This window comes from Lonchura striata, chromosome 6, assembly GCF_050655825.1.
Source record: "Lonchura striata isolate lonStrDom1 chromosome 6, ASM5065582v1, whole genome shotgun sequence".
NCBI lineage: Eukaryota > Metazoa > Chordata > Aves > Passeriformes > Estrildidae > Lonchura > Lonchura striata.
This window is the reverse complement of record NC_140708.1, coordinates 11,466,197-11,492,631: the sequence shown is the minus strand read 5'-3', so window position 1 is coordinate 11,492,631 and position 26,435 is coordinate 11,466,197. Positions and strand designations below refer to the sequence as shown.

The 26,435-nt window shown below is 41.6% G+C and overlaps 1 protein-coding gene across 2 annotated transcripts in view; it reads right to left on the bottom strand.

Annotated features, from left to right (window-relative positions):
• Window positions 1-26,435, bottom strand: part of RTKN2 (rhotekin 2) — a 197,438-nt gene that overhangs the window by 149,889 nt on the left and 21,114 nt on the right. For both annotated transcript variants that reach the window (XM_085583205.1, XM_085583204.1), the window contains exons 2-3: window positions 15,642-26,435; window positions 13,755-13,883 (exon numbers count right to left, since the gene is read on the bottom strand). The exon at window positions 15,642-26,435 is cut by the window's right edge and continues 20,469 nt beyond it. The gene's annotated coding sequence lies outside the window, so the exon portion shown is untranslated. The remainder of the gene's footprint in view (window positions 1-13,754; window positions 13,884-15,641) is intronic.

The window sequence follows — 26,435 nt, the reverse complement described above, 5'->3', positions numbered from 1 at the left end:
TTTGCAAAATTTAGGCCAGGCAACAAATTGCTTTGGATAAATTGTCATTATGGTGGAGAATAACAACCAGATCCACCCACATTGTTACACATGAGTGTTAAATAGACAGGAAGTAATTCTATTGTATGCATGTATTTCTTTGTGGGGTCAATAGCTCAAGATGTTCCATTTGAAAAGTATTTTCTGGAATAGCCATGTTGCTGAAAAGTATATTTGATAGGAAATAACTAGATTATTTCATCGTGGAATTTGCCACTAATTTCTACAGCTGAAATCCTAAAATACTTCCAAAATCAATACCAAAATCCACGGTCATTATGAGGGCCAGAATTTTATCCTGCTGTGTCACAACATATTACCCACTTAATATAGCATTGTTAAACCCAAAGTCAGTGGAAGCTCTACAGGTCACAGCCTTGTTTCCCCCTGGATCAGTGGAGAGGCTAGAGAGGGCCTTAAGGGCCTTCCACAGACAGAGGTGGCATGTACATATGTTTCTATCCCTGACCCCACCTCTGCCACCTGCACACACACAGAGGGGATATGATCAAGTAGATTATAAAACAGGTCAGAGACAGATATATCACAGTTATCATTTTACAGCCCTCAAAGATGTCCACGGACACACACGGAAGCGAATGCAAGCTGAATCCTGGCTATACACTGAGTCCTGAATCTCTGGCACTGACATCAGGGGATTCTTTTGGGGGGAGGAAACAAACATGGGCCAGGGCTTTCCAAAAGGTGAGCTGTCATCTTCTGAAAACCCTTGTGACAAGTTGCCCACAGATTTAACTGAGAACTTCACAGGGATATAATATTTTTTGAGTTGGCCTTCTTATAAAACACTGTACTCCAAACTTCTGGAAATCCTAGCCCCTTAAATCAAACACCCTTTTAAACTGGTCTACATACAACACTTAGATTCTGTGGCCTGTATGGCACTAATACCAACTTTCTTCAGTAAGTTTAAAAGCATCAGAAGTGATGTCATAGAAATTATTTCACCTGATTAATTTTGCATTGACTTCTGTGACAAGAGTAGGAGAGAAAAAAGAAGGTGGTGGCTAGGTTCAGGTAGCCATAACCATAAAGCAGAGGAGAAGGCTGAAGACAGAGGAAGAAATAACATCATAGTCATATGCTTTGTACTCAATCTGCCTGTTGGTCTAAGCAAGTACCATGAACTTCTTTGTCTTTACAGCAGGGCAGCTGTGCTGCACTCCACCATGTAAAACCCTGGGAGAGCAGAGCACAGGACAGCCAGTGGCTTGGCAAGGCCAGGGACCCTCTGGAGCAGGATGCCTACAGCAGGACAACTCCCCAGCACCGGGGCACCACCATGAGGAATCCAAGCACCTGCACTCAGCCCACAGCCATCCCAGCTACACAGGCTGGTGGCTGATGTGCTCCAGCCTCATGGCGGCTGCCGGAACCCTTTGGGTCAGAAGAAAGAAATGGATCTCTCTGGCAGTCAAGAGAGTCAAGGCATCCCTTTTTATGGGGGCAGGATTATGCACTATTATTTTGTATAGATCTCTGCTCTTCTCCACTCCCACACTTTTTTTTTTTTTTTAAATAAATGAAAACATACAAGAAAAGCTCAGTGTCTTCTTTCAAGACTTCTCTATTTCACTAACTTGTTCCAACCTCCGTCACAGCTCTTCCCTTGTCAGCAACTGTACCACTGCGCTATACCTCTGCCCACGCACAAATGCACTGGTTGAAGGTATGAACTGGAATCTCTCCGTTAAAGGAACAAGCAGGCATCCCAGAGACTGACACAGCTGCTATTTGCATGTAAAAGAGGAAAAGAGGTGCATGACTGAGCCCAAATTAGCATGAGCAAAGCCTCCCACCGAATTTGCAAACTACAGCTTGCACAGTGGTGCTAATAGAGGTGCACACTTTCCTCACAAAGGATTTCTACCTCAGCTGTAAGGAAACTTGTATAACAGTGGTCAACAGAATTTAGCATGAACTTTTAAATCCCTATTTTTCTGAAATATACAGAGTGCTAGAAAAAGAGAAAGACAGTAGATGCAGGGTAGTGTGGATATACTGAGGTTTCATGTCATACCCACTTCGAGCTTGATTCCTGAAGCTGGCTACCTCAAAGATGTGTTTTGTAAGGCCTCCATCACTTCTGTACCCCTAGATTTCTGAATGTGCAGAAATATTTACAGTGCTCAGTGCACCTAAAAATGAAAACCAAAATAAGCAGGGTAAATGCAGATCTAATGTACCATTTCAATCTTTTGAAAAAGGGGAACCATTCCTTTTCAATATCAGCTCTTTCAAAGGGATGCTCTTGGGATTAATTTATGTCTGCAAAGTCTTTTTGAAGACACACATTTCATAAACTATAAGATTTCCAGATTTTAACATAGCCTTTGTCTCTCTGGCTGCGTACAGACATATCTAAGCATCCGTGTCTGTGCCTATACCTACTGAGTCAGAAAAAGAAGATTTGATGTCTTCAGTAGACTGTTCAAGAAGTACAGTTTTATTGGTCCTCCAAACCAAACTGCACTTTGAAGTCTTGCTGCAGAGAAGTTATAGACCGTTATATGTAATAAAGATAATTTGCGCTGGTAGAGTGATACGTATGTAATATTTGATATTATTAAGAAAATGCACAAGTTGGCACTGGGGGTTGTCTCACATATGGGGAAACTTGTCCCAATAAAACCTCATTTACACGTTAATACATGTAGCCTGTCCAGAGATGGGTCATGTCTCAAGGTGATCCAGGAGCTCCCAAGCAATGATCGTCACCGGATTGTTCAGCTTAACACAGGAAAAAGAGACTTTATGAATATGTGGGACTTTGAATGGAAAGAAAAGGCTGATCCCCCTAAATCCCAGCCTCGAGCAAAATGATCCCTATAAGAATTGCTCATAGTGGAAGGGTGGTGTGTGGCACAGAAGACCCTCTGCTGGAGCAGTCCAACCTGTGTCTCACCCAGCACCGATCCCGGGCTTGGCGCTGTCCTTTTCCTTGTGGTGGGCTCAGATAGAATTTGATTGCTATAATAAAATAGCTTTATTATTTTTAATTCGGCTGGGTCAATTTTTACCTATAACATAGACTCTTTTTACTTTATCCTCATATTTTCATGGAAGCTGTTGAAACAATTCAGTGCCTCCACTATTTCTGCAGTAGGTTTAGCTCATCTGAGAAACTAGAAAAAAAACAGTAAATGCAGACATTAATGGTAATAAAAATCAAAGCTAAGCCCTACATGAAGAGAAACAAATTCCAAAATGAAAAATTCGATTACACAGTACCTGTCTCCTGTCTTGACTTCCTCATTATACGTAGAAATTAACCCTGTCATTAAGCACTTTGATCAGGCTGTACATAAACAGCTTATAACGGCATGAAATCTACCACAGCAAGCAGCAAATGAATGAGTGGAGAAATACTGACATTTGGGGCTGCTGTCAGACATCAAGTGCTCCTAGTCCCTCAGGGCCAAACTGCTAGAGTAAATGGGGTTACTCTGAGGATTAATTGTTCCCTCCTGGTTTGCACTACTTTCAGAAAGTTTCAGCAATAATATCCAAGAGGCTATCATTTGGAGATCAGCAGTACTGTTCTAAGATCTCTGAGAGATTCATGAACTGGGCTTTGTGACTGCCCTTTAGGTTAAAATTTGGTATAGAAATTCTCAGCCCATAATTGACCTGAGGCACTTTTTTAAAGTGTTCTGAGGTCAAAAGAGGAACAGCTTAAAGTACAAATAGTAACTACCATCTATCTACTTAGAATTAAGGCACAAGAGGAGAGGTGCCCATGGCCAAACTGGTCCAAGCTTGCATTACTCAGAAGTGAGGTATGGCACCATTTCACACACTCCAACTACAAACATTTGTCACTTATTTGGAGCTAATACCCATTATAAGCAAGACTTCTGGGCAATTGGGAGTTTTTTTCTGGATAGTTTGTTTGTCAGGATTTTGGAGCAGAAGTTGATTTCTTCTGGGATGCATTTAATGCAATGTAACTTTTCTTAGTTGTGATCCTTTTTAAATTCCTTGCACACACAGACTGCTATGTGATCAGAGGTGGTCAAGCCAATAGGATTTCTGTCCAGCTGTGCCCTGGTTTGCCATCAGTCCCTTGCCATCTCTGAGCCTTCTTTTCAAGCAGCTGTTTCCTGCTGGCTCTTCCCACCTCTTTGCTCAGAAGACCCCCAGCATGGAGACAAGCAATGGGAGGGCTCAGGTACAACATCTGCCCCTGAGCACTACCTTGGGGAACTGCATTGAATTTCCAAAGTACAGCTCAGAGCTCTCTGCTTTCCTAGGTTAGCTGTGATGGGGTGCTGGTGATTTAGCAAGTACAGTAGGCACAGACATAAGGGAGGAGCCCTGAGCCAAAATAGACAAAGGCAGTTTTCCACTGTATTCAAGATAGCCCAGATTTTACCTTTAACAACCTAACAAAAGCTTGGAAAAACACTAAGCAACCCCACAGATTGTTTCTGTATTGCTAAACATATTGCAGAACAGACATTTTTTTACTCCTAAAAGCACCAAAGTCCAGTATTTCCTTCACTTATCACAATCCATTATTTCATCCCATTGCTACAATCAGCTCCAGGATGTTATTTCAATCCATTGTTCAACATGGTTATAACCACAGTTCAGACAAACTCAGCCATAGACCAAAACAGCTGAACCAAAACAGCACAGGCAGCACTGAGCTTCCCAGAATACTGCTCTCAGTCTACAAAGCTGCATAGCTGAGCTTACTCATGCCCCACATACCAGCTGGGTGCCCACAAAAACACTTCTTTCCAGATCCCCAAACTCAGGCACTCCCTTATGTACAATAAAGCAAAGAGTGCAACCATGCCACACCAACACGAGTATACACAGAAGATATCACAGTAAGACAGTGTGCAAGAGATGGAGTTATCTGAAGGCAGCAGTTTTTAATCTGGCTCTAAGAAACCAGCCCAACTGCAGCACATGTGTAGTCCCTGGTAATAAAGCAAATAAGCCATTTATTTTGACTTTCCAATTCCTGTTCCAAATAATTTATTTAAATATTGCTGGGTATTTTGCCTACATCAAAAGTTGCAGTAAGCGTGTAGCTAAAATTTCTAGAAAACCTAGAAGCACATAACAATCCAGGCTGCAAATGCACATTCTGTATATTGACTACCATAGCATAATCATTTGATATTTTTACAATATGCCAACTTCCCTTCTAAAAACAATTCACTATTAATATCAGTTTTATGAAACTAGCAGCACGCTAGGGATTTCTCACAGATCCCATCCCTGAATAATCCCCAGAATTCAGCAAGGTGATCAAACCTCATATGTCAAGTCTTCCAGTGATTATTCTCTTCAATTCACCTTTTCAGTGCTCTGGAGTTTGCTTCTGCTCCCACAGAGCATCCAGCCTTCCTTGTAAACTGCAGGATGCAGAGCAGATTAAGGGCTCCACTCCTGACTGAGCAAGACATTTTTAAGCATATCTTACCTGTAAGTGGATGTGTTCCTTTAATAATCAATGGCATCACCTACAAGTATAGTCAATCAAGTTGTTACACACCTGTTTGAATAGCTGATGCTATAAACTAGAAAAATCCACTGGCACAGCTTTGGAGCTGCTCTACAAAAACTCACAAGTAATGCACTTAGGCACTGAAACATATCAGTCAGGAAAAGTATAAACAAGGAGCATGAGCAGCTACAGTGGCACTGCTTTTCAAACCACACATGGCTACGGGAAGGCAAGGTTAAGCCTTCGTTTAGGTTTAAAATTGAACCTGGGAAGGAAACCTGCTGCTCAGGGCTGCAGATGAGTCACAGAAGATATATGAGAAGTTAGCCTACCTAAAATCTTTCAGAGGATGGTGAGAACTGTAGTCAAAGTTTTATTAAAGGTTTGTTTTCACTAAATCTTTGTTCCTGGTTTTATATGGGATTTAAAGCAGTGTGGTAACTTTATTCTATCAGTAACAAATCCCAGCCAATGAGAACAGCACATATTCCCAAAGGCAGTAGGACAGTGTGGCCCCCTGGGAGGTGAGCAGATGTAACCAGGATGCTCAGAGCACGCAGTGGCTATTGAAGCTAAGGGGAATTGCTGGTACTCAGCACCACTGATGCTTGGTCTCCAGGAGAGGGATTTGTGATTTACATGAGTTTGTTGATTACAGATGGAGACTGTCACAAAGACACATCCTTGGAAGGAGTTGAAGTTTTCAGCCCTCGTGTAGCTGTGCACCCATGGGTTTCTGTCTATAAGGTGATGTTTGAATTCCAGCCACACATCTGAGAAGTTGGTATCATGGCACACTTGCTGTGCACTCATCAGGGCAAATCTCCTCAAACAGCTGCAGTTAAACCCAGGTCACACAAGAGGACAGCCTTGCTTTGGTACGTCTCCAAGCCCTCCTGACAGTGGGCTGGGGCTTATGGGTGGAAGAACACAGGCCTATGAAAAAGCATGCTATATGCAATTGCCTTCAGGACATGATAAATGTCAGGAAGGCAGTACACAAAGCATCTCCAGATTTGAGTCAGAGAACAAAAACGTGAAATACAAGGCCTAACTCCATTTCATATCCACAGGCCCCAGAGGTGCTGTCAGGTAAAGAGCATGAGTCATGGGTACCTACAATATCCCTTCTCAGCAGTCTTTATCCATCACTGACATTGCTCCTCTGCTAAACAGCCAGAAAGTCATGGAGAAATATTTTGTCCACATTTTATCTGTGCACACTTTACAGAGACCTAAGTCTAAAGAAAACAGGAAGATATAGCCACTTACAGATGCCTGTCCCTGGGACAGAAGTCCCCACTGCTTCATGAAAAGCATCATGGTGCATCTACCACAACTGCTTATGGGAATGCTTTTCAAGTAGTTGTTGAAGCAGGTGCTCACAATTTTCTGAGGAAATATGTGGAAATTAATTACATAATTCCAGGAGCAGATGAATGCTGCAACCAGGTTCCTTATTCATCTGTGCACAAAGGTTGAACTCTTCCTTGGTATGAAGAAGGCACAAGCCATGGCTGACATTTCCCTGCACCTGAAACTGTCATGACATCTCTCTCCCAGCTGCCTCTCTCTACAGGCTCTCCTTGGCCCATCTGTGTTTTCTTCCCCTTCCTCACATATATAATTTAATTGAATTTATTCAAAAACATATTTTCAACCACCTGTCAAATGTGGATTACACTAGTCAGGTTATCCAAAGTTATACTGGAGGAAGGACACACCTGCACAGAGGTCAGATTTTAGTGGCTTGCTGAAAACTCCCCAAAATGTTCAGTACCTGCATTGATGGAAGCCTGAAGAAGAGCTTCATTACTCCTAAACAGTACCAAGTGCTCTGGAGTGGGACCCCACAGAAAGGAGCACAGTCCTGGCAAATCCTGTGCCCTAGAGACTGCCTGAGCCCCAGCCCAGCACTCCAGAGCAGCTGTGTACTCAAGCTGCAGTTGAGGATTAAACACCCCTTGAATGGAGGCCCACCTCCCACTGCAGCAATGGGCTGAAAGCAAGGCACAGGGCATTTTCATACAAAGGTGGGGAAGGCAGCACGCAGAACCCACCTACCTGTGAGAAGATCAAATCCTATCCAACAGGTCACTTACTTCCTCCTGACAGTCAAGCTTCCACCACACAGCCAGCATAGTAAATGAGATTTCAATGTGGGCAAGCAGGAGGCCAGACACAAGTCTAGAAGTAAGGGGGTTTATTTCTTACTGAGGAGCTTGATAGCAGAAGTGCCATGGTCATTCTTTCTAATTTCAGGGACCTTTTAAATAAAGTTCCACTCCAGAAGCCAAGCATGAAAGGAGAGGAATGAAAACTCTTTGATAGATAAGATATTACAAGAGACTGTCAGAAGCTTGCTAGGAGAATGAAGTAACACTCTGGATACTGTCATTGAAAACAATAATGAAAGAGTACACCATTTTCTTAACTGAACTACTATCAAATCTATGTTACTGCCACACAACATATTTTTCGTCCAAAAGTGCCAATTTCAAGCTATGACTATTGATCTCTATCTAACACTCAGAATTAACTGCACTGCTAAGGAAAAGTGGCACCAAATCGTTTGAGAACATCAAACAGTAAAAAGCCAATGGGGTCAAATCAAGGTCAGAATTTGATGAGTAGGGTGTCAGAAATTTAATCCATTTTGTCTAAGATAATGTATAGCACCTGTATTGAGGCTTTTTTCCCCTTTCTTTTCTGTAATTTTTTTATGCTAGCTTCTCTCAAGAATATCACAAAACCAGGCCTCAACTTTTTTTTTTTTATGAACTTTTTTTCCATGACTGGAGAGAGAAGAGATTAAATGGACTGCAACACAGATGGCAATTATGCCTCTGTTTATTTCCTAATGAGTCACAAGATTATTTTTTGCCTTCTGCCACATCATTTCAGAATACAAGAAAACCTTATCTTGAAGATTTGAGGAGACAAAATAACACTGTTAAAAGTTCCAGTCCAGCTGAAATATATTTAAGAGAGACTGAAGTTTATTTTTAAAAAACCAAACAACAACAAAAAAAAACCAACAACAAAAAAAACCCACCCCGCAACTTTAACCACAAGTAAAGTCCCATCACTTAAACTCAGAAATGATGGGTAAATCTGTTCCACCAACTAGTGAATGTGGTAGCTATCAAGTTCATTAGTGGTCTCACGACAAAATATTCAACAGCTCTCATAGTGACACACTGCATGTGCAACTCAGCACTTGCAGAAAGTTAATTCCTTAACTGTAGCTGGAGAAGGCTTCTCCTCTGCCCCCACCAGAGCCATCTGTGCCCTTTAACTGCTTCCCATATCACCCAGTTGGCCCCGGATATTCCCCAGCCTCGCACAGCTGACGGAACCCGTTTCCAGCCCGAGGGCCAAGCCCAGAGAGCCCACACTGGAGGCAGCACAGCTCTGAGACACTGACCCAGCACTCCTGGGGCTACTTGCTTTTGAAACCCAGGCTGAGTAACCAATTTGATAGTGGCAACACTCTCTGCTTCTCATATCACAGCCTAGTAATTAGCATGCTCTTGAAAAGAAGCATGAGATAAGTATTCAGCAGTTCAAACCCTTGTCTCTCACCTTCTCAAGAAATGCCTTAACCGCAGGGCTTTGGATAGGGGGACTCCCCTCTAAACAAAAGTTCAGGCTTTGATCCTAAGAGGGCTGAATCCTCAGCCTAGGGATCAGAACACATGGCTGAAATAGAAAGATCCTTTATCTGCAAACTTTTCATATGTTTTAGGCAGTAACTGGGGGTGGATAATATGAATTTGGATCTTGTCAGGAAGAGTCTGAGTGTGACCTCCCACCTCCTACCAGAATACAAAATATGCAAAAGAGGATCCATTTTAAAGGGAGAACAAGACATACACTCCTTTCTAGAACAGCACTACCTCCGTGCTGGAACACACTTGCTTTCTGCAGTAGTAGGTAAAGACATCCCTATTCAGGAGATGGCTGGTGCTTCAGAAACACCCACATCCTCAGGACATTTCTATTTCCTGGCTCTAGAGGTTCTCCTTCAGTGTCTGGAGATTCCTGCTGCCTGTGGTGAGCCTCAGGCTTGTCTATCCCAAGGAAGTTCAAAGACAACACAACTGGTGTGGTAAAGACAGGGCACAGTTAGGTTGAATAATTTGTTACCTAAAAATGCTTCTGACAGATGGCAAAGCTGTTCTGGAACACTGTGAACATAACAGATTTTGGGACAGGGTGCTGAAGAGAACTGATTTTAGTGAAAAGTTGGATTTTTATCAAAATGACCTTTTCCACTCCAAGTGCCTGCTTTGCATAGAAAATTGCAAAGAAAACTCCAAAATTTGATAAGAAATTGAACATCCCAGTGACTTAACTGGAGTTCTGGTTTGGATGTCATTATCCTTCATGGCCCATTGGCTGCAACTGGGCTCCATGTCCAACATGTGCCCTTTCCAAATGTTCCCATGATGTATCAAGACAATAGAAAACCATCATTCTTATTAAAAAAGCTCAGAGTTTAAGGAAGACAATGGAACCATTTGCCCCAAACACTTACAAATTCCTTAATCTGACGTGGAAACAAGTTGCTTCTACCTTGCTTCCCACCCCACCTTCCCCAAAGAAAACCTGCAATATTCATAATCCATTCTAATTACCAAGGCATTTTCAGGCTGTATTCCTAAAGAAATGAGGCTTAGTTGCTGGCACTATTCTCTTTTTATCTGTCTAATGGTCAGTTCTGTGTCCCTTCCCTTCCTGTCTCCTCACCACCTTCAGAAACCACCCGACAGACAGGGAAGGGGGAAGAGCTGTGAGTGCTGGGTGGGAAGAGTAGATATAAAAATCCTTAGCTCTGTTTTGATACTTTGCAACCACAGCACAGATCTACACAGCAGATCAGCAAGTCTCTGAGGTTTGAGAGGAAACACTGCCAAAAGATGGTATTTCTTTCCCCTTAAAAAAAAAAGTTGAAACAGTTTATTACTAGGTGTTGTATCGCATCTAAAGCTTTCAGTTTCGGTACTTATATGACGTATATACCAAGTGGAGAGGGATCTTACTAAAACCTTCCAGGATGAAAACCTTCACACAAGCCAGTCTAGACATTCTCCAGCAAATACAAAAGTGGGATTAGATGGTGCTGCTATTCTCACCCCAAATAAAAATTAATATAAATTAAATAATAAAAATTAATTAAAAGAAAAAAACCAACTAAATCAGGTGAACATTAGCTAAAACAAAGCTTAGTTTGAGATGGTAAAATGCTACAATATAGCTTAATGAGGTAAATCCATTAAAATACCAATACTTTCTAAAGTATGTATTGAAGTATATTTTTGTCTTACGATTATGCAAAAATTTTTTGTAAGAAAGAACTTGATTTTCTAAATTAGAATGGAAACCAACTCATTGCCTTCTATTTGGTACTTAGCTTTCTACATATGTAGCTATTAAATTAAGAGCTTACTGGATTTTTAGTGTCTACTTAATCTTATTTTACTTAAGATTCCTCTTCTAAAATGTTTCATTCAAGTGAGATGAAATGTGTTGATTTCTGATACTTTACAACATATCTACGAAATATAAGCATGGAGCATGAGGAGAAACTTGATTTAAATTATACATATCTGTCTCTCCAAGAAAATTTTTTCTATTTGTGTTGGAATTAACTTTTTTCCAATACCTGGTAATTCTCCTGGTTTCACGTACATATTCCATAGAAGAGGCAAAGGTTACTGGTGTATAGTATTACTTCTGTATGGTTCTGTGTGTTTTCAATTAGGCACTCCCACAATGATTTCCATATCTAGCCACTTGCTCTTCTTATTTCTTGATAAGTGATGGCCTTATCAGGAAGACGGGGGCGAGTCTGTTACTGCTTTGAGTAAACAGCCTAAAGGTCATTTTAGATGTTGGCTTTGACACTCTTGGTTCACTAGACACCCACCATAGTTGTCACCAGTATGCTGAAGTTACCCTCATGGAAAAACAGCTTTTCAGTGGGTCCTGTTGTCTCTTCAAAAGAAGAGACCACCAGTGGGCACTTAAGGATGAAACGAGGAAAATTCTATCAAATTCCCCTCAAAGATATCTGATGAAGGCATTTGGTCTGAGCTCAGGATCCAAGTGCTGGAGGTCTTGCTGAGGTCTGCTAAGGTTAAGGGAAAGTCCTTGTGTTAGTAGGGTCTCTGAGTCCCTGTGTGTCCCAATGGGCGCCACAGTTCTAGCCAGTGCTCAAGGACCTGTTAAAGGAGGTTTCCCCAAGAAGTGACAGCAGCAGAAGACATCCCAGCTACATGGGCACAACTGACTTTAGCACGTGTGGCTATGTACACTAGAATGAGAGGGGCAAAACTCGTGGCTCACATGGCACCCCCACTTGAGGTGTCCACTTGCACAGCTGTCACACACTCCACTGCCCTCCAACCAGGCTTCTGCAAGTACCATTTCTCTCCTGCTCCACAAGATTGAGCAGCAGAACAGCAGAAGGCACAGCTTTGCTGAAATAGATGCATCCACTGCCAGAGTGTGTTGGCAGCACACACCACCACTGTGCCTCCATCAGTAAAAGGTTGTTCCAACACTATACTCCTGGCCACCTTCTCCCACACACTCTTCAGCATGAAAGCAGGAAGAACCCAGCAGACAGATCTAAAGATACCAACATCCTGCAAAAGAAGAGTTGTATGACTAAAGCTAAGATCCAGAGCAAAGGCCAAAGCAGCCACAGGGCTGATAAAGCAATATGCCTTGTATTGACAACTCCACAGACTGAGCAACACATATTCCACAAGGGATACCACCACCCAAGGCAGAATCCAAAGTTCACTGCAGAATAACTCCTGAAGTCCTTTCAGGAAACTTCTCACGAATAAAAGTAACTTTCTTGTCAAAATTAGGTACTTCAGGCTCTTTGGCTCTCATTTTAGGCACCTGAAGACAAAATATTTCAAAAGACTATGAACCAGGCAACTCTCACTGAAGTCCCATGTAAAGAGTTACTGTGGATTCAGTCCCCCAGGACGCTATTCTGGTACTGCCTGGTGCTTCATTCTCTTCCCTCACACCAGCATGCAGACAGCTTAGTAGCAAGGCATCTCAGACACTTTTCTCCCCAGACTGAAATCAACACCTCCAGTAACTGAGGTACAGTGTCAAATCATTAGTCCTGCTGGAACGTACTATCTGTGTCCACTTTACAAAAATGGAAAAGTACAGCACAGTCTAACCCGGCTTGTCCAGCTGGACATGGGTCTGAGACTCTCCTAAATAGTGAGGAGATAAGTTATAATGATACATTATCTCCATTTTTCTGTAAGGAGAGCAAAATGCTAATATATATGCTGTTAAATTTTTATAGGAAGTGCACCTTGTATCATCTTTGCCTCACTTCTGTGCAGCTAAAAAGAGAAGAGAGAAACCAGAACCATGATGAAAAGCTACAGAAGACAGCAAATACATGTGTGTTCTTCCAAGATTATGCTGTCTTTTCAGAGACAGACACTCAGGTTACTGCATCTACCAGCCCTTGTGCTTCAAGACACACGTGACAGTACCAACCAGAACATCCTGTTCTTTTCCACCATGCCTTCTGAAATCCAGCTGTAACCATTGTGACCTCTGTCACTGCCCTCACAACCAACACAGGCTGTTCTGCTGCTCTTAGAGATGAAACTTCTGGTTTTTAGAAGACATTCCTAGCACTATTCACTATAAATGACATTATCATGAAGCTGCTAATAAATAAAAACTATTGAGGACACATCCCATTGCTTGTTCTCCCTCCATTCACTCCACTGCAAATAAGGCTTCCGAGACTTCTGCAAAAGCAATCAAGTCCAACTTCCAAAAAAGCCCTGTATGGTATTGTATAGGCAGTAAGAGCTGCTTTCTCCAGACACGGGGCTCCATTTTCCAGTACATAATTTTCACTTTGTGCTAAACAGACAACAGAGTGTGAAAACTCCCTTTTTTTGGGTTTGACATTATCATACAGGCAAGAAAACCATCTGCAGTTTTCAGCTTCAGCTTTTGCTCCAAGTTGGGATCTTTCTGTTACTTTTCCCAATACATTTTCAAGCCCAGACACTAATTCAGTCTACTCCCTACTTCAGCTGCTCTCCTACTCTGTGAGCAATGTCTGCTTTTTAGCATGATGCAGGAGTTACCAAACAGCACCTGAATAGGGTGCTTATAATCTCAGGATGCCATACCACAAAGCAGGCTCCTTGAACCCAGTACTTACCCAAAAAAAGGGCATGAGCTTGCCAGCTCACAGCCCAGCAGTGCTCACTCATGAAGGGTAGAATAGCACCAGTGGAACTTCACTGCAGTCCGATATCACAACCTGTCATATCTTCCTTGCTAAAGGAATCTGGGTAAAGAAAACACAAGCTGTATTTAAGCAATAATACCTTCTGGGAATGTCTAGCAACAAGTGCTCTGAAGAACAAGCTGTGCCTCTGGCCCTTACCCTCACCACTCAACGTTCTCAGGCTGACTGAGTTAAAATAGCTGAGTTAAAAGTCATAATTGCTATTCTCAACAGTAAAATACTTTTTTTTTTTTAATGTACCTTTTAACATGCTGCAAAGTTAAACATGGCTTGCATGTTGCCATGGATATGATTTCACATTTATAAGACTGGTCTTTCCTGGCAGCTAAATGCCGGCATGGGAACAAATAGAAGAACAGGGTTTTGTTTGGCATTTTACTTTGTTTAGGATAGCAGCTAACTACTTTTCTTATTAACAAGCTTTTGATTTTACTGGAGTTTCTCTAGGAACAGAGTTCATCTCATTGCCATGAAACACATCACAACCAATCCTCCAGTCTGTGTGAGCAGAGCCCTGACCTCTGTGGTACCACTCATGAGAATCAGGGTATAGGGTCAAGCCTGAGTATGTTTACACATCTGCCATGGCTGATATCAGACAGGATACAGTGCATGAAAACATCCTTTATCTCTGCTTGCTTCATCTCTCAACACAGAGAGCAGGGGTTCAGCTAGAATTAACTTCTATTCTAAATAAAACCATCATCAATTCTGACTAAAATAAGGTAGTGAAGTTAGGTTTTCATTTGAGGAGAGGAGCAGTTTCATTCCATAGGGTCCCAGGAAGAATGTCCAAAATAGAATTGTTAAATTTGTATCAACTTCAAATCAGCTGCATTCATGCAGAAAGGCTAATGGAGCAAGAATAAAACCCAGACTGGCAGGAAGGTTACCAGTTCAGAATACCAAGTCTAAATGCCTCCTTCACATCCACACCTAATGACTCGTGCCCACATCTATTTCAAAGACTGTGTGTGTACCTCTAGCCCTGCTGGATGACTTATGTGGCAAAAGTCACCTGGTCTTCAGTGGGACAACATTTCACCCCTCAGTGAATGAAACCAGGGATGACTTTTGCCATCTGGTTGGTTACATACAGGATTGTTTCAACTCAGCTGCTATCACTAGGAAATCTGAAAAATAACATGTAATTACACGGACAAATCTGGGGATTACACCATGTCCCTCCAAATCACGCAGCCAGAGTGTTTACCTCTGTCTGTGTGTTGCTGTCATGAAAAATTCTGTACCTATTTCAGTGTCAGAGATACACATCAGTCAAACCTGACTTCAGCTTTTGAAGTGGGTGGAGAGCAACACCACCCCTCTCCTGTGCTGGAGCCTGCAACTAAACTGCATTTTACTCACAAACATATCTGTAGTTCTGCTGTGTTCTGACTTTTAAAAAAAAATCTCATTGGACAGATACCACCAGCAAGTTTCTCCACTCTGTGGAGTGTCTTCACAGCCCTCCCACATAGTGAAAATGACTCAGACTAAACTACTAAATTTAGGGCATTGGTATTCTATGTGTTACGCTGGTGTTCATACAAGTAATGCCTTAAACAGTAAATTTCTGAATTAAGCATTCAGGCATCTTTTCTGTGCTGCATTTGCCACTGAAACAGAACGGCAACGAAGGTGGGCTGAGGAGGAGGTTATTTGGATCATGATTTGGCTTGTGTTTTGGCTAGAACTATATGGGAATTTGAATGAGGTTTGCATGCACTTTTAGAAGTATCTAATGACCCAATATCATGATGTTTGATCTCAAGTGATGAGATCGTGCAAGATTACCTGCCCTTGGGAGATTCCCCTGATCTCAGGCAAGAGACAGCAGGCTTTGACTCACAACTGGGGAGGATTTCTCTTGGGATGAATAGACCAATTTCCACCTCTCAGCATCCAACTCGCCCATCTTTGTGATGTTCCCCTCCTGGAAGGATGGTTCATGAAGCAGCTGCTGAGCTGCTGGTTGCAAATCCACGTAGTCAACTCGATCAGTACTTCTGTAACTCAATATAAAATACAGAGAACTATTGAAAGTTTTTAATTTGTAAATCAGACGCTGCTTCATGAGCAACAATCATCTGTGTAGCAAGGACAAGGTATCAGGAAGAAGCCCAGGACGGCCATTAAGTTATGTGGATATCACCAGCAAGCCAGGGCCTTGCAGAGAGATTAGCCATGTGGTCACCACCTGGAAAAAAGGACAGCAAGTTCCTGGCCCTACAAAGAGCAGATGAAGCAGTGAGAGGGATGGGATGAGAAGAGGAAGGGGAGAAAGAGGAGTGCTAATGAATCTTGTCAGTTGAAGCACTCTTTCCTCTCTGTTTGCTTAAAATCACCAACAAATCAGTGTGAGCCTGAAGTCAGGCCAGAACCTGGCCAAGAGACCACACTCTCCTTTAGTCTGACCACACCACCTGCTGAAGTCAGTGAGATTTTATGTGGATATCTCAGGCAAGGACATAGAAGCAATGACTCATCTGTTAATGAACTTTGGTTCTTTATCTGGTTGCCAGGTGCCTCCAGAAAGGCACAGCTTTCCTAAATATTTGTGGTTTTTGAAACTGCTGAATAATTTTTACAAATACAGTTCATAATCTGTTACCAAATTAAAACCATGCAATTGCTAGGAGCAATGTGAGCTGTTTACACTACACATTTCTATCACATGCTCTTCCTTTGTTCTCCATCATTGGAGCACAACTCTTCAATAAAAATTATGTTAATGCAAAAACATTTTAACGCTTTCACATAATCTCTTGTAACTTTCAGGAATGCTTATACTGTCTGATGCACAGTATTTCAACCTGGGAAGCTGGGCATTCTTGTCTGAAGTTCTGCAGAGCAGGTAAAGAATAATTATTTTCAGTAAAACCCACAGCATTTTCTTGTATGACCATCTGCCCTAAGGAAAATTTCCACAGTACAAAGTCTATCCTTGTCCTGACCCCACCCGAGAAGCAGTAATCTTAAAAGACCCCAAAGTGGCCACTTAAGAGAATCTTAAAAACCCATGCCTAGAAGTGATCTGGAGGGATTAGTTAATCTCTTTACTTGCTCTAAAATAGAATAAATCACTTAGACCATCTCTGAAAAACTCATCACACTTTTTCTTGCAAAAATTCAGATAAGAATATGCCACTTTCTCCCTAAGTAATCTATGCCATGATTTTACTACACGTGCAATTAGAGAATGTTTTCCTAACACTTGAGCTGTGTTTCTTCACTTTATCACCTCGTATTTGTCCAAGCAAGCAATTTTGACTGGGTCAAATTACCCCAATTTATCCCCCAGATTTTGACTGGTAGCAGAGTCACAGAATACAATGAAGGAAAGATGATGAAAGCCAAGATCAAGAGATACACCCAGATCAGAATATCTATATGAAATCTACTGCATACTAGCTGCCCTATAAACTGAGAAATTACATTAGTTAAATATTAATTACTCTTGGAAATTATGTTTTTAAATCATTGTACAAATTAGGTCCATACAAACTGTCTGACAAATCTGTCCCACTATCTGTCCAGGAATCCAAATCTCCTTCTTGACTGGATTCCCAACTTCATTAACACTTCTTTCTTTAGAATACTTAAAGAAGATTTGTGAAAAAGCTAGAGACAAACTTTTTAGCAAAGTCTGTAGGATAGGACAAGGCGTGATGTTTTTAAAATAAAAGAAGTCAAAATTAGACTGCATGTAAGGAAGTAATTTTTTACAATGAAGGTGGTGGAACAATGATACAGGCTACCCAGAGAGGTGGTGGATGCTCCATCCTTGGAAACATTCTTGGTAAGGCTGGACTGGGGCTCTGAGTGACCTGATTTAGTTGCAGATGTCCCTGCTCACTGCAGGGGGCTTGGACTAGATGGCCTTTAAAAGGTTCCTTTCAACCCAAACCATTCTGTGATACTGTGAACAAGTAAATCTTCCTTGGTAAAACTCAGTTAAAATATCTCCCTAATAAGTTCTTTATGAAACAGAGTTGCCTCAATATATCCTGCCATAAAGGGGGTTTTGCTATATTGCCTTTCCCAGCAATACCTACATAAAGTGTCCCTTTGCCACTAATAACTGCTTCTAAGAGTCGCTCAAAAGCATCTTTCCACTTGTCCCAGGCAAGTGGCTTAAATAACACCCACCTGTCAAAGAGGCTCTGCTTTTTCTCTTTCTATCCTCTCCCAGGCAAGTTTGTCCTTTATTATTCCCCAACTTCAGGACAAGCTTGGACAACACTTCTCCATTTCTCCAAGCCTGTCTGTACAGAATGAGCTGTATGAATGCTCCAGTCCTGCGACTGATCCCAGCAAATTTCTAACTTATCTATGAAATACTTAATTTTATTCCATTGCTACAATGTCTGGTACTTTTCCCATATTTGTATTGATGTTGTCTTCTTAAACTTCCAAAGATGCTGCTGTAATATTCACTCTTTTAAACCTTTGCACAGACCTCTTTCAAACTGAGCATAAAGTCCTTTTCTCACTAGGCTGGTGAAGGTTGCACTGTGATAGAGCCCTATTTCTTTATCACCTAAGAGAAATTCACATCCCTGCCCTCAAGGTATGACATTAGCAAGTGCTGAATATGTTATTTCCACACTTTTTATTTAAAAATTAAGTAGTTTGGTATTTCTGAATTTAAACACTTAATTTCTGTGAGCTGAATCAAGGCAAAGTATTTTGATCTGACCCAGTTTGCCTTCAGTTTGTCTCATCTGCCTAAAGTGAGCCTCTTTGCCCAAGCTTTTTCCCATGATCCAGCACTACAGTAGGTAAGAGGAGAAATTGCAACACACCCTTGGTTAGATAATGCAGAGATGGGAGTGGCTGTGAGAAATAATCAGGATACAAAGTTTCCTGTCCCAAAAATATCACAGCAGCTCACACAAATGGCTCAGACTCAATATTAAGTAACACACAGCAACCCAGCTCAACAAACTGTTTTGAAATCTATAAAACTGACTCAAAGCAAAGTATTTCAGTAGTACCCTCCTGGCAAGTCTTCCTTAAATTTCAATCTCACAGCATTTTTGCATAAAAGTCACTTGAACATCAAGTATTTTTTAACATAATATAATTAGCAACTGTAGAAATAGATCAGTCATCATGACTTGCTGCACAGGAAGAATCGGAATACTGATTCATACATACTTTATATACATTGAATTGCTTCAGAAACCCAGTACTTTTACATCTTCTTCATACCATAACAGTTCAAATGGAGGTCTTTGCTCTGCAATGGTTTGCACATGATGAGAAGTGATGCTAATCATGAGAACCACCAGAAAACTCTTTTGAGCCAATTAGATGGCAACAGTCACAATGATATTAGTCATCCACTCCTCACTCTGAGGGGAAGGAACCAAAAATTGTCATTCATCTACTCCTGAAGCTGTGGAAGACATGAGGGAAGTACACTATTTCCCATTCTTTTTGCAATCATTGTTACACAAAATGACACGAGCTGCTATTTTCTGTTCTTTCCCTAGGAGAATGGTGGTTACTCTCTGTGCAGGCTACAAGAGAGACTTTGATCTCATTTAACTGTTTCATCCTCCCTCTGCTCTTTCTTGATCACCACATGACCTAAAAAGAAAATGGGACCAGAAATGTTACCATTAGCCTCTGCAGCCTGTAAGGGCAAGATGAGTGAGATGTGACTACTGGTTAAAGTGACAGAGGACAGAGATGTCATACGTAGTGCCGTGACTCAGCACACCAGTGAGAATAATTAGAAGAGAATGAGAAGTGGTAATCAACATGTGGAAAAGTGGACACTCAAGGAAAATCTTCCAAAAAGCTGATATGCTAATTGCATCTTCTTGGGGGTTCAAAGGTGGAGGATTGTGAGAACAGATCGAGGAATAACACTGCAGCAGAGACAGACTTCCCTGGAGCAGCCAGCCTAACAAACCACACTACTGAGATCAGTAAGTACCACTGATCTCAGTGAGCTGTGAGGTGGGGGAAGGCCAGGAGCAACTGATATGAGGAGAGGCTGATCAAACCCTACTTTTCCACAGCACAGTAGTTTGGGAATCCCAGAGATGCTGGTGTAGCAATCTATCACTTTCACCCCAGCCAGGAGACCAGACTACCCAGTGATCCTGGTGAGCACAGAGATCTCTGTATGTGATGTTGTTCCAATGTCAGAGGCATCTTTGAAGCACTCAACAGCTACAAACATCTCTAAGGCGCAGGCTGGCCAGCTCTGGAAATACCAACACTTTATTTTTGGAAGACAGAGGTAGTGAAAAAGAGAATTAAAAATCAGAATTATCAACCTTTCTAACAGAGGGGTAAATAGAGCAAGTTGATAGTAAAGTAATAGTCTTGAGAATGCAAAGAAAGATCTGTGGCAAAGAAAGATCAAGATGCATCTAGCATATCTGGGGAACCTCTGCCAAGGTTTTCATGGCATCTGGTCCTCTGGGGTGACATTTTGGCTCACTGCCCAGTTAGAATTTGCCCTTGAAGAATTTTATGGGCTAGATCCTCAGCTAGAGAAAACTGTACTGCTGCTTTTTAGAAGTAGGACGATTTTGAGCAGGATCTCAGATAGGATGTTTTTTCTCAGGGGAGCTACATCTGACAGCTTCACAATGAAAGGAAATGTTATCCATGGCATGAAACTCCAATTCAACAAACAAATTGGAAATTACTATACAAGAAGTCATGTTAACAGATGGCACCAAATCCAAGTAGCAAAGATCACAATTACTTTTTCACATTTTGCATTTTGTCTTTTGTGTGTGTGTGTTTCAGCACCAGAGAAACAGATTATGACTCAAGAAGTGGAGCTAATTAAATTATAACATACTAGAAGGAGATTTGGCTGTATTGATATATCTGCAGTGTGGTACAGCAAGATATTCCTCTGTAAACACTGACATACCTCCCCAAGATTTCTCATAATTATGAAATAATTCAGGGTATCTCCAGAAGAAGTCTTAGATTTGAATGCCAACCCTAAAACTAAAACATGCCTGAACTAGATAAATCAGATAATCTAAGACCATATTTACATATCTATAAAAAGAAGATGAAGAAGGACAACTGGAATAGTAACTGCTCCCTGCCATTGTTGCTAGGCCTCAGCTTTCTACATCCAGATGCACAGAATCCAGATTCATTCTCTTTAAGAGATGGTATCTAGGACTCTTGATTTGTTTTTCACACTGTCCAGTAGAAATAACTTAATCACAGTGAAATAAGACTCAGAGCAGCCCTCTTCTTCACAGAGAAAGAGAGATCTTCCAGAAACTGTAAAGATACAACTTTAAGTATATTCCAATGTGCAATTATAACAAATGCCTTTTTTGCCCCATGCTAGCAACATAAAAGGTCTCTAACTCTGAGGTGGCCTCTGCTGTGCTTGGTGAATGAATGAAGCAAGTTCAACCTAAGAGGTGTTGATGTATCCCCGAGGGAGGGGAATAAACTTTCAGTGCAGAGCATCTTCACACCAGTACACTTCTCTCTTCTCAAGCCTCTACCTGACCTAGACATACTGCTGGCAAAAGAAAACTAGGAGTGAGTTTTCTAATAGATGAACTTCATTAGTACCTTCCACTAGGCTTTAAGATATGTCCAACCTAGTTGTCTATGCACATCCTGCCAGAAGCTACAACTGCCCTGCAGAGTGAGCAATAGGGAACGTCTCTCTGTGGCTCATCACACAAGAGATGCTCACTGAAGACATGGCAAAGAGGAGCTCTGGGCATATGCAGTATGCTCAGGCATCTGCAGCAAATCGATCTGTCTGTGGGCAACAGATGCCTTTGCAGACATGCAACACTCCAGGCTCTTTTTATGCTCATTTGCATTTAAATACTGCTAATTGGAACTCAAACTTATACTTCCCTAAGCAAGAAAAGCATACTCCTTTAGCCTAGAGTTAATGCCTAAGCTTAGCTAATTGTCCTGGCTCTCTCCACCACCAAGAGAGCCAGGCAGTGCTGCTATATGATCCACCCTCCTAAATCCATAATGAATCACTCTGGCCACCTTCACTGAAGAGGGAGATACACAAAAGTACCCATACATGTTGCTTAGAATACAGAGCTGGCCTCCAGACAGCTCAAGAAGGATATGATATAGACTACCTGAATGGCCTTTTTGTTTTGAATGCACCCAGTGGTCAAGGCAAATAAAAAAGGAACTCGGACTGTAGCTTTTGGACACAATTACCTTACAAAGATATAATGAAAGCAGTAATACAAACACAGTAGTATTAGTTACAGTAATACAAGCAGCAGTTCCTGTAGAAGTCAACAGCTGTTCCACATGAAACTCAAGTGTGCTATGGCCTGTGTGTAGATGTGTATCACACATCTGCCCAATATGAAGGCCACTGCCAATTCACATGTTGCGTATGTTTTCAGTCAGAAAAGTAATTAAGTGATTGATACAAGGGTCTGGAAACCAGGTCATGAGATTCCTTCTGCATGATCCTGGTGTCCTGCATGAAACTTCCTGTCCAGACAAACACCTGTAACCTCATGTTTTCACGATAGCTTTGATTTATATCCTTTTCTTGGCTTCTGCAGTACTTTTAAACCTTCCAGAGAGGGCCTGCTTGGGCCCAAGCTGCACTTCTGGGGAAGTAGCAGGGAAGAACAAGGCTCTGCCAGTGGGAAAGCAGATAGACTCTCCTGCTGGTTTCAAAGCTTCTGTGGGGGCACACCAGGCAGGGCAGGTTGCCAGGCTTCTCTCAGCAAGAGCTGCATTGGCCAGAAATTACCCAAGGGATCCACTACATCATACAGAAGCACAATATTTACATGCACAGACCTTGTGCTCCAGTGTTCCCAGAGCAGCTGCCATTTCTGCAGTCCTGCCATGCCCATGAGAGGACTGTTCAAGGCCCATTGGGACAGGCCCAGGCACTGGATCAAGTTTGACTGGCTCTGGAACATCCAGCTTTGTGGTGCGACATGTCCCTTTGTCTCCTTGAGGGAATGGGATTTTATGCATTTTCATTCTAAACACACAAAGCAGGTAGCTAGATGAAATACAGCACAGTCAGGCTCTGAAAAAACTTCTTGCACGTATGAAGACTGCAAGTGGCATACATCATTCTTCATTTAACACTTTGCTGATCTCTGACTTGTGGATTGTTCTCCCTCTGAAAAACCCTAACTATTCTTTTTGCATGGCATTTTGACCAGAGTCATTGAGATGTCTTTACACATAGTTTTGGCATAGAGACTGAACTGGCAGTGAGATATTCATCTGGCTGGGCACAGCATGTATCTACCCTGTGGCTGAGGCAGAAGAGCAAATGTCTATGTCAGCTACATCTGGAAAGAAAAATTGTTTCTGTTTGAGTCAGCACACAGCATCAGGTAGCCAGGAACTGACTGTTCCACTGGGCTTCTGATGCTTATGACAACATTCCTTACCAACCAGCTTTTGAAAGATCAGTCACACTGAAGTGTATGCCACCAGTTGAAATATGCTTATTAGGCAATAGAAGCTGAATGCTTTGAGAGCTCTACTTACAGCTCTTTGTCCTGTACAACTTCTTGTAGGATCCTACTTCCAAGGCTTATAAGCTAACCAGACTGTCTAGGCCAAGTTCTGTATGCGCTGTGGATAGCAACATCACAAACCAAGAGAAGCAGGAGGACAGTTTCCTCCCTGCAAGTATATCATAAATAATACAAATCAGTCTATGAACGATGGGAGAAGACTATCAAGAGTATGCAACAGTCGTGACTTACACCTACCAGAAATGTGTGCCAACACATCACATCAATTGACTTTCTTGTCACTTGGTCTGCATCTGACCTTGCCATGTTCATTCCAGTAATAGAACAGCTTCAACCTCAAAGTTATCTTTCAAATAACATTTTTCAACTGATAACATGTTCCCACATTTAAGTTAACCAAACTTTTTACTACACTTCAATCTATTTTCTTCATACAGGTTTAATGTCAGAATAGTTGGGAAAATGAAAGAGTATCTTTTTTACCAAAAATATGTATTTTAGTAATTGACAGCATGTATCAAAGTCAACAATCAAACAGCTCAGGCAATGCAAGGTAATGCATGTTTTCATTCCAATTATTGTTTTCTTAATTTAGTAAATAGGATTTTTGACTGCATTTAAAGAGTAAATCAGCAAATCAGTACTAAATTTTCTGTAGAAGAAAGAGTAATAAAATAACTCATATTGCCACAGAAACAAATTTAAGCAAATCGGTGCCACAAATCAAGTAATTAGGGAGAAAGAATTATTTAATATCTTAAAAAATTAATTATTTATGATAGTATGTAATATTTGGGACATAAATATTAATTATCTTGCATTTTCTATTCCTTTAACCCTTTCTAATAAAGGGCAACTCAGACAAGTCCAAGTAGTGAACAGTAAGAAAATACGATTTTGTATTTGTCTCTCCCTTGAGAAACAGAAACCACATTTTATGTCAAATTACTCCATGCACAGGGAACACTGCAATATGGTATACCTACAGCCATCCATGGATTACAGGATCAGACTCCTGTGTATAGCCAGCAGCAGCCTAATAAATTTAAATTAAACTGCCATCGAGTAGACAGGGGCAGTCTTTTTGGTCTTGCCATACAGTACAGCAAGAAATGTATTGTGTTACGTATTTGCCTTATTACTTAGCTCTTTCTGCCAAGAAGCAAGTTTACCTAAACACCAGAAGCAGAGAGAGAACTTTAAGAATTAAATCCTTATGTTCTTTCAGCTGAACATCAGTAATATCCATTTCTTCAACAACTCACAGTTGAAAGGGTTGTTATTTTCCCTGCATGACTCTAATCTGATAAGGAGCCAAGACTCAAGCCAAATCTCAGTAAAAAGAGAAAGAAAAAATATTCTGTCTTCCTCTTTTTTTTTCCCCCTTGCTCACAAAACATTACCAAATTGGCCTTTAGTATAAGTTCATCTTACAGAAGTAATTCTTGAAAGCCCATTGGTGGAGAGTGCATTTCCTTCTCCTTTCAGGTTGAAAAGGAAACTTTCTGTGAGTTTACTGTAATGGAGTATTTGTCTGTATCAAAAACACCCTGACCTCTCCAGCCACAAGATTAAATACCAGCAGCCCACTCTGTCACTAGTTCACTATTAGGAAATTACATGGGAGGAAAGACACAACATAAAATTCACAGGGAGAAAAATAGAAAAAAAGACATCGGTAGTGGTGGGAGTGAATGAACAAGCTTAATAATGAAGCCAGTAAAAAGGAAAATACCCTCTGGCCATTTGATAATAAAAGGTTACTTGAGGCAAAGGGTCAGATCCTGAGCAGTGCAAACTGGCCCAGCTTCTTCAACCTCAGCAAAGCAACAGTGATTTACAGCAGCTGCAAAAAGCCTCAGGAGACAGAAAAACCCAGCTATAAAAATGGAACTGGAGGCCCACATTTTGAAAAGCTTCCACTCACTTTTAGCACCAGACTGAGGTACAGAGGTGACTCTGAGGGTTTGTTTCTGCGGGGGAGCTCCTGTGAAGTAAGCTGAAGTGTGAATTTACACTGCATTTATTCTGGGTCTTAAGTAGGCTGTAAATTCACACTCAACCTATTTTACAGGGATTTCCCCAAGTAGATAAGCCCTAAATTTGCCTCCTAATCATGGAGGTATACAAAATAAATAGATGCTTTCTAAACTGCAGACCCATATAGGAATCTCCCTCTTGCTTGTAGGGGCAAGTGGGTACTGAATAGTATATATTGTGTTGTAGGTCTGAGAGTGCATGGTGCCCTTCTTTCAACCACTGACCCCAAGGCCCCCTCCAGTTATCTCTCTCAATATAATTTTAAACCCCTGGATCTGTCCCAGCTTCACGGCAGACTTCCATACTTGGCCCCTAGCTTCTCCCTTCCCCATTGCCGTTCCACATATGGAGGTCCTCATTTCTTTATCTACTCCCCCCTGACCCTCTGGGGGAGCAGTAACTCATCCTCGTGCAGAGGTATTGTCTCCCACTCCTTTCCTCCGTCTCAACCAACCAACCATGCTCTGATCATTCATGCCTCACTCACCCCCAGAAGCACTGGATCCCTGGGTTAATGCATGTCCTTTGAAAACTCCTTCAGAGTCATAAGGTTAACTCCATGCCAAGAAATGCCAAGAAGCAGGGCAAGATTATTCACACTTTCTTGGCTGGAAGATGCTTTTACACACAGACAAATGGGCAGCCAGAGGCCTTTGCCAGGAGCCAAGAGAAAGCAGCTGGTATGGTCACAGCTTCACCAGGATGGGGATTTGGTCCTCAGCAGGCTAGGTTGACCAGCTGGAATCACACAAGGCCTGGGCTCTTTCCCTTGGAGCAGCAGTGAGGCTGTAATGGAGCAGAGCATTTATGCCTTGACTAATTTGGGACAATGCACTGCTTGAACAGCTGCCTGTGCTGGCTCAGGTGTCATCTAAGTCCTACCTGTGGCCATACTACTCTAATACAGTGACAGCACTGTACCCTGAAGGATCCTTTTCAATAAGTCAATTTAGTAACATTCTCTGTCACCTGAAGCAAACACCAGCTTTCTCAAAAGCAGCCTGGAAATATTTCCTTCAGTGAAATGCCTGATTTTGCAAAGCAT